Source organism: Galeopterus variegatus, unplaced genomic scaffold (genome assembly GCF_000696425.1).
Source record: "Galeopterus variegatus unplaced genomic scaffold, G_variegatus-3.0.2 Scaffold1669, whole genome shotgun sequence".
NCBI classification, from domain to species: Eukaryota; Metazoa; Chordata; class Mammalia; order Dermoptera; family Cynocephalidae; genus Galeopterus; species Galeopterus variegatus.
Genome location: NW_007727780.1, coordinates 304,465 through 312,251, shown reverse-complemented (window position 1 = coordinate 312,251; position 7,787 = coordinate 304,465). Strand labels below are relative to the sequence as shown.

Genomic DNA, 7,787 nt, shown 5'->3' with positions numbered 1-7,787 from the left:
GACAGTCAGGCGACCGGCTGGGCTTGGCTCTCTCTGCGCGCAGCAACGGACGCGGGCCTTCTCTCGGCCTTCCGCGTGTGTCCCTCTTTATTCCAATTGCCTGAGACTCGATCCCACGAAAGGAAAGCAGAGTCCTAAATTCAACCACGTCGAGGCAGCGCCAGCAAATAAAGTGCGCGAACTGCGGCCACGTGACAGTAGTGGGGCGGTGCTCTGGGGGCTCGCTGATCTCTATGGTTCCCATGGCTCGCTAGAGAGCGTGTGGTCCACTAGAGGACTCCCTACATTCTTCCTCCATTACCTCACTGCCTCCGGTGGCTGCTGGGGTTTGTTCCATCATAGGTACAGGAAGAAGGAATGGAACCAAAAGGAAGAAAATTTGTTGCAGAGCCAAAATAGCTCCCCTCCGCTATTGTAGCTGTTCTGCTGGCAATACAAACTTTCTGCTTTCAGTGAGTATTACCTTGGACATATTCAGAACAGAATTGTGTTGCTGTTTTTGGTTTTAAGTCTGTGCTAGGATTTTAGGATGTCGGTGTACATTGTTCATTTGTATGCTTCTACTTTCATGAGGAGGTTCTAATGTTGAGGAGGTTCTACTTGCTCTCTTTTAAAATAATTTAAATATGCAAAGACACATTTATTTTCCATAACTCTATTTGAGTGGTCTAGATGGTGATGTAGCAATACACTTCCTTTATATTTCTAGCACTGAAGGTCTGGCTCCTAACCCTTCCCAAATCACCCAGTTTTTAAAGACAACCAAAGAGGTTGTCTTAACTCTCAGGTTAATTGATGCACAGGTTAATTCAGTTCCTGGTCAAGGTCAATTACTGCTTCTCTTTCATACAGTTTTAGTTTTCAGGGATTTTTTTTGGAACATTTTGTCATAGGGCCGGCCCAGTAGCGCACTGGAGAGTGCGCTGCTTGGGAGCGTGGCGGTGCTCCCGCTGAGGGTTCAGATCCCATATAGAGACCGGTTCCCGCTCACTGGCTGAGCACGGTGCGGGCGCAACACCGAGGGTTGCGATCCCGTTACCGGTCAGTTAAAAAAAAGACAAAAGAGGGGGGGGAAAAAAAACATTTTGTCATAAATATGCTATGGTGATATTGTTTCTTGAAAATCTTATCGCAGATTTGAAAATAAAATTCTACGTGTAAACTTTATTTATTTATTCATTTATTTTTTTGTCTTTTTGTGAGACCGGCCGCACCGCGCTCAGCCAGTGAGCACCCCAGCCATCCCTATATAGGATCCGAACCCACGGTGGGAGCGCCACTGCGCTCCCAGCACTGCACTCTCCTGAGTGCGCCACGGGCTCGGCCCTACATGTAAACTTTAAACAAAGTTCTGAGAAAAGTATTTTACTGCTGTGTTCACTTGACTTTATTAATGATAATATGCTAACACTTCCTTTTTTTTTGGCTGCTGGCCAGTATGGGGATTGAACCCTGGACCTTGGTGTTATCAGTACATACTCTAACCAGCTTGGTGTTGTCAGCACCGCGCTCAGCCAGTGAGCAAACCGGCCATCCCTATATAGGATCCAAACCCATGGCCTTGGTGTTATCAGCACCGCACTCTCCTGAGTGAGCCAGGGGCCAGCCGTATGCTAACACTTCTGAGAGAGTTTTTCAGTGATTCACATCTCAAGGGAGTCTTGCAGCCCCTCCATGAGAGAGGCAGGGAACAAATGTTTTCATTTTACAAATGAAAGAACTGAGGCCCTGAAGGATCTGGCACCTTGTTATAGGTCACATAGAAAAGGGAGGGAGGCTAAAAAGGAAAGTTTTGACTCCTGTGTTCATGTTTTTTCTTCAAGTTGATGTGAAAATGTATAGTTCTGTGTGAGTTTTTTGTTTTCGTTTTTTAATCTATAATCTTAAAAGCAGTCGTACAGGTAGATCTGTATTTTGTGGGGAAAATTTTCACATACCAAATAGTTTGGATGTGTGTGTGTCTATGACGAGGTTTCAAAAATATAGAAGTGATTATTTGGAATAGTTACCAGAATGTTTGTGGGTTTTTCATCTATTTCCTGGAATAGTTCCATAAGTAGGCCTGAATTATAGCTCGGGTGCCATTTCAGTACCCTAATATAATTATTAAATTGAATTTCAACTCTGTGTCATAAAGGAAACAACAGCCTGTTCCTTTCTGTGGAAGGCCTGATTTGAACAGACATGTAGACACTAAATGATAACAGAAGAAAATGCAGAGACCTCTTTTTTTTCCTCTTTCCCACCTGCCTGGTCTTTATGAGACCATGCCCTCCAATAATAAGGTGTTTTGAGGCTTGTCTTCAAAAGGTGAATCTAGGCTTTCCTAGATATTTTAATCAGGTTATTTTTTGAAATCTAACTACTTGACAAATTAGTTTCATTAGTATTCATTGTGTCAACTTCTCTAATTAAAGCATATTTAGCAAGTTTAATCTCTTTTTAGTGTATGTCTGTAACTTAAATGAAGACCCTACTGGGATAGAACTCTGTACAATTCTCAGACAGCTCAGTATTCTTTGTTTTCTGGCGTCTCAGAATAAGAAGAAATGCTGAGTATTTTATCAGAAGCCATTGCTCTCCAAAGAGGATAAACATCAAGGTCATTAGAGTAATAGTCCAATGTTAATAATATGATCTTTTAGACTTCAAAGTAGTTCTTAATAGAACTGTATTATAAGGGCATTTATTGCTCTAGAAATTGTAAGAACTCAGAGCTATGTTATTTTTATAGCCAACGCTACTTTTTTTTGGCAACTGGCCGTTATGGGGATCCAAATTCTTGACCTTGGTGTTATGAGCACCACATACTCCAATGTGAGTCACCAGCCAGCCCCCTACTTTTATTATTAGGAGTAGTGGTAGTATTAGTAATAGCAGACACTTGATAAGTAGTATTTATGTGCCAAAGAACTGCCAGGAGCTTTTCATGTCTTACTCATTGAATGCTCACAAAAAAACACTGGAAACAGTAGCCCAAGTTTACAGAGATGTGACAACTTGCTTGAGTTTGCACAGCTGGGACATGGCAAGTCAGAGTTGGGATTTGAGCCTAGGCTGTAACCCGAAAGCCTGGGCTCTGTCCTCTGAAAATGGGAGCTGCTCTGGGAAGACAGCAGCTTGTTGTTTTCAATGAACTTGGTAGCCTTGGAAGGGACACACAGCAAAGGAGGAAGGCCCTTTTGCCCAACCAGCCATGTCAATGAGGGTGTCCTCACATACTGGTCTTGGTACCTTGTTTATAAACATCAGCAATGTTTTTTCTTTTTGGCAGCTGGCCAGTACGGGGATCTGAACCCTTGCCCTTGGTGTTATCAGCACCTCACTCTAACCAAGTGAGCTAACTGCCAACCCAACATTAGCAGTTTCTGAGAAAGGGTTTGTATTAATCCCCAATGTCATAAATTGCCACCCAGCCAAATAACTCTCCAGTGGGTAGGTCTTAAAGTGCCCCATCATTCAAAAAGGAAAAAAGAATTCTCAAGTGCGATTGTATGACCTGTCAAAGGAAAGTGGCATTTGAGATCAGGTCCAGGACTGACCAGTTACTGATGTGTTTTAGCAAAGACAGCAGCTACCAGTATAAATTGGACCGAGAAGTGAATTTAGGTGATAGTTTACCTAATTTTTAGAATGAATTATCCCCTTTGCTGTGTGAATAATGATTAAACCATCCCTTGATTTGGGCTGAATAGAGTTGACATTGTTGATAATAGGTACTTGTAATTCAGTCGCCTTCAGGTTCTGAGACACTCCACAGTCAGCAGCCCAAGGAGCTAAAGATCAGGTTATGCTTATAAAAAAAGGCAAATTTAAATAAAATTACTAAAAGATTGTAGGTAAGATTGTTGGTAACAGTCAGCAATTTCTTTCTTTTTTTAGTGCGTACAACGTATGTAGGGCCCTGTGTTAGGTGTTGTGAAAGATAAAACAGATGACACCCGGCCTCTCAGGCTCAGGGTGATGTCGCGTTCATTGCTGGCTGCAATTTCTAAGTGGCATTGTAAGCCGCAGAACAACAGCGTACTGCTCGGTTTTCCCCCAGAGAGGGAGGAGGAGTCACCGAATGGCCTTTGTTGTGGACCCTAATGAAGTGTTGTATGTCAGGTAAAGGGGGAGCATGTCTTACAAGGAAAGGGGCGATGAGGATTCAGCAGCATAACTGGGGACAGGGTGGTGACTTTCAACACTAAGGGTCCACTTAAATAAATACTTGCAAGGTCAGAAAGTCTTAAGAGAAAAAGTTAAAGACAGTGGTTCTTGTTATTTCCCCCAGCTTTTTGTGGAGTATGAGTATTATCTCCATTTGGTGGAAATCCAGTTTTAACTAGTTCATTCTCACTGATTGTCCTAAGGTGGATGAAAACTATGAAAAGGGGATCACTACTGCTGACTTTTAAAAGTGGCCCTTGACCTCAGCTTTGCAGGAGTAACCAGCTGAAGGCGTGGAACAGTCTCAGTGATATACAGTTTTAAAAAGCAGGGGTTTTGGGGCTGGCCCATGGCTCACTCGGGAGAGTGTGATGCTGATAACACCAAGGCCACGGGTTCGGATCCCATATAGGGATGGCCGGTTAGCTCACTAGGTGAGTGTGGTGCTGACAACACCAAGTCAAGGGTTAAGATCCCCTTACCGGTCATCTTTTAAAAAAAAAAAAAAAAGCAGGGGTTTTTACACCCGATTCCACTTGTTTCAGGTGAACCAATTTCACTATGACTTTTACTATGGTCAAAATACCATTGGTGGTATTTTATGAGGTTTGGGGGAAGGGTGAGAACAAATTCACATGCAGTTTTAGAAAAGGTAGAGTATGTCATTAGAGTATTTGTTTTTAGCTGGTCAGAAAGATGGTCAGCCTTGTAACATCAAGGTCAAGGGTTTGGATCCCCATACCAGCCAGCTGCCCCCCACCAAAAAAAAGCTGTTTAGTCTGTTCTGTCAAAATGCTATTATTCTGAAGTATTTTACTCTGTACTCTAAAAAGCCGAGCTGCTGGAGCACCAAGTGTCTCTTGATCATTAGGGCCATCCTAGAAGCTGAGTATGAAACTGCTTAGTTGTGATAAGATGCCTACTTTGTTGGTAGAAGAGTCTCAAACCTAAAGAGAAAGTTTTGATGGAATTGGTAGATAGTAGTTGATATTTTTTAAGAAGCTTTTGTTTACTACCAGCACCCTAGTTTACTTCATATTCTTTACCTGTAATTCAGTTAATATTTGCTTTATGTTGGCAGATAAGTAAAATATTGGCCTTCTTAAAAATGTGCCTTCAAAATAATTCAGTAGGAGGAGGAGGAGGTCGCCTTCTGCACTTCAGTAGGTGATGTACAGTGAGTATAGATGAAATAAGATTGGCCATATGTTGAAAATTGTTAAAGCTAGGCTAGGTATTGGGTTCATTATACTGTTGTCTCCACTTTATGTTTGAAATATTCCGTAGATTTAAATTTATGGAATAAATTTTTGAAGAAATGCTTTCTGATACATTTTTGATGCAGAAAAATTCTGCCTTTGGTCACTAATGGAGACTTTGGAGTGGATTGTTTGCTTAGTGGCCTGCAGAGTAATGCTTGGGTTTAAAAAGCCACAAGATTTTGGTTGGTTCCATTCATTTCAAATCATAGTTTGGAAGGGGGTTGGGGAATTGTTAAATGTAAACAGTAAGTATCAATCATGATTATGCCCCAGTGCAGATCAGTGATTGTATGTGGTGTATAGGCAGAGTCTTCTAGACTTAAGTTCATCTGCATTGGTATGGTTTGAAAATCCCTTCTGTTGCTCTTTGGGGTGTTTCAAACCAGTTAGGTACCTAACTGATAATCACCTGCTAAGGAATAGCTGAGTTGTTGCTGCCAACTCATAACATTTAATTTTTCCTTCAGGTGTGGTTTGGTATAAAGAGAATGATGGAAGGTGTGGTGTGGTTTTTTTTAACCTTTGTGTTTGATTCCTTCTCTTTGATTCTTTTAATTCTGGGGCTGTAGAGGCAGAGCCTCAGGGCCCTGATAGCCCTGTTAAAACTCCAGCTCTCTGGAGATAGTCCTGCTGCTTCAGCTAACACGTGTCCTAAGCCTGCTGCCCAAAGTTATGCACAAGGCAGTCAAGTGAGAACTCAGGCCAGTGACATCCATTGTGGACTCACATGATAGTGGCAAGGATGGAGGCACTGATCATTTTTCAGGTGATGGCCAAGATGTTGGCTTTGGGCTTAATTATTTATTTTATTTTTATTTTTTTCCTGTTCCAGTTTTGTTGGCAAGGTTCTGTAAACTATTGGATTAATTTTTACTATACCCTAGAATGTAATTTTTTTTTTTTTTTCTTTTTATCTTGTCCTTAGGAAAGGGACTGAATCCATCGGATGTTATTGGCAGGTCTCATTCTTCTTGTGGCTTGGTGAGAAGACCCAGGCCATGAAGTCTGACAGATAGACTATGGTCCAAGTAGTAGCGCCACCACTTAGGGGCAGTGTAGCTTTGGGCAGGTTTTCTTACTAATCCTGAGGTTTCTCCTCTGTAAAATGATGGTAACGTTGTCTGCCTTGCTGAGTGGTTTAGAGGGTTCAGACTATGGTCCAAGTAGTAGCGCCACCACTTAGGGGCAGTGTAGCTTTGGGCAGGTTTTCTTATTAATCCCGAGGTTTCTCCTCTGTAAAATGATGGTAACGTTGTCTGCCTTGCTGAGTGGTTTAGAGGGTTCAGTGAAATCCTGTGTGGAGAATACTTGCTCTGTACAGTCACTGCTCTAAGCCCTGAGTACACAGCCAAGACCTGACCTTCCTAGTGGGAGCAAGAACAGTTGAACAAAGCCCCGGATGATCAAGGCAGCTTATTGTGTATGCTTACCACATGCCAGGCACTGTATTAAGCCCTTTACATATGTTAAACTCATTTAATTCTAACAACCCCGGGATGCAAGTATTACTGTTGTTATTCCTGTTTTGAGAAAACTGAGGTGAGAGAGGTTAATCTTGTAGGAAACAGGATTTGAACCAAGGCCATCTGGCTCTGGAAGCAGCACTTTTTTTCTTTTTTGGCGGCTGGCCAGTGCAGAGATCCGAACCCTTGACCTTGGTGTTATCAACACCTCATTCTAACCAACTGAGCTAACTGGCCAGCCTGGAAGCAGCATTTTTAACTGAAAAATTCTGCTCCCTCTCTTGACAGTCTAAATAAGACAATGACCTCCACACTGAGAAACAATCTAGTCATTGGAGGTTTTATTATATCAAGTACATAAGGCTTTCTCAAAAAGAAGCCCGTTTCAAATCAGACATGGAAGCATGCAAGCTATTATTCTTGGCTATCAACAACTTTCATCTCACTCAGAATTGCCCTAGGTATGTATTTTGTTATAGATCATCATATTTGAAGAGCATAAACAAATATTTGTAAAAGTTTGTATCTCATTCAACCTAAAGTGACAAGTTGTTTGTGTAGAAATAATGATATTGCAAATGAGTATGTATATATCTAATTTGATTTGAAAGGTTGTAGAATTTATAGCCAAGATACTGTATTGCAGAGCATTGCCTAAAAAGACAGTTACATATATGCTACATGTCCAAATCAGGGAAAAACATAGGTAGGATTATACAAATATATATGTTTATATGTACATATCTTTTGGCCAAAATAATAACATATATAATGACCTGAGAAAAAACTAACTATAATTTTCTCAAATCAGCAGAATTTTACAAACTTTGGTATTACCAACATTGAAATAACTAGCATCTAATTTCCTGATTCTGTTGAGGTTTGACCCTTTTCAGATAACAGAAAAGAC

The 7,787-nt window shown here is 41.3% G+C and overlaps 1 protein-coding gene across 3 annotated transcripts in view; it reads left to right on the top strand.

The window, feature by feature from the left end:
• The first annotated feature begins 338 nt into the window (after nucleotides 1–338).
• Nucleotides 339–7,787, top strand: part of AMMECR1L (AMMECR1-like) — an 18,801-nt gene continuing 11,352 nt past the window's right edge. The window contains exon 1 of one of the 3 annotated variants that reach the window (XM_008578352.1): nucleotides 339–452. The gene's annotated coding sequence lies outside the window, so the exon portion shown is untranslated. Of the gene's footprint in view, nucleotides 453–7,289; nucleotides 7,339–7,787 lie in introns of those variants that run through there. The other 2 variants (XM_008578354.1, XM_008578353.1) reach the window with 2 other exon arrangements.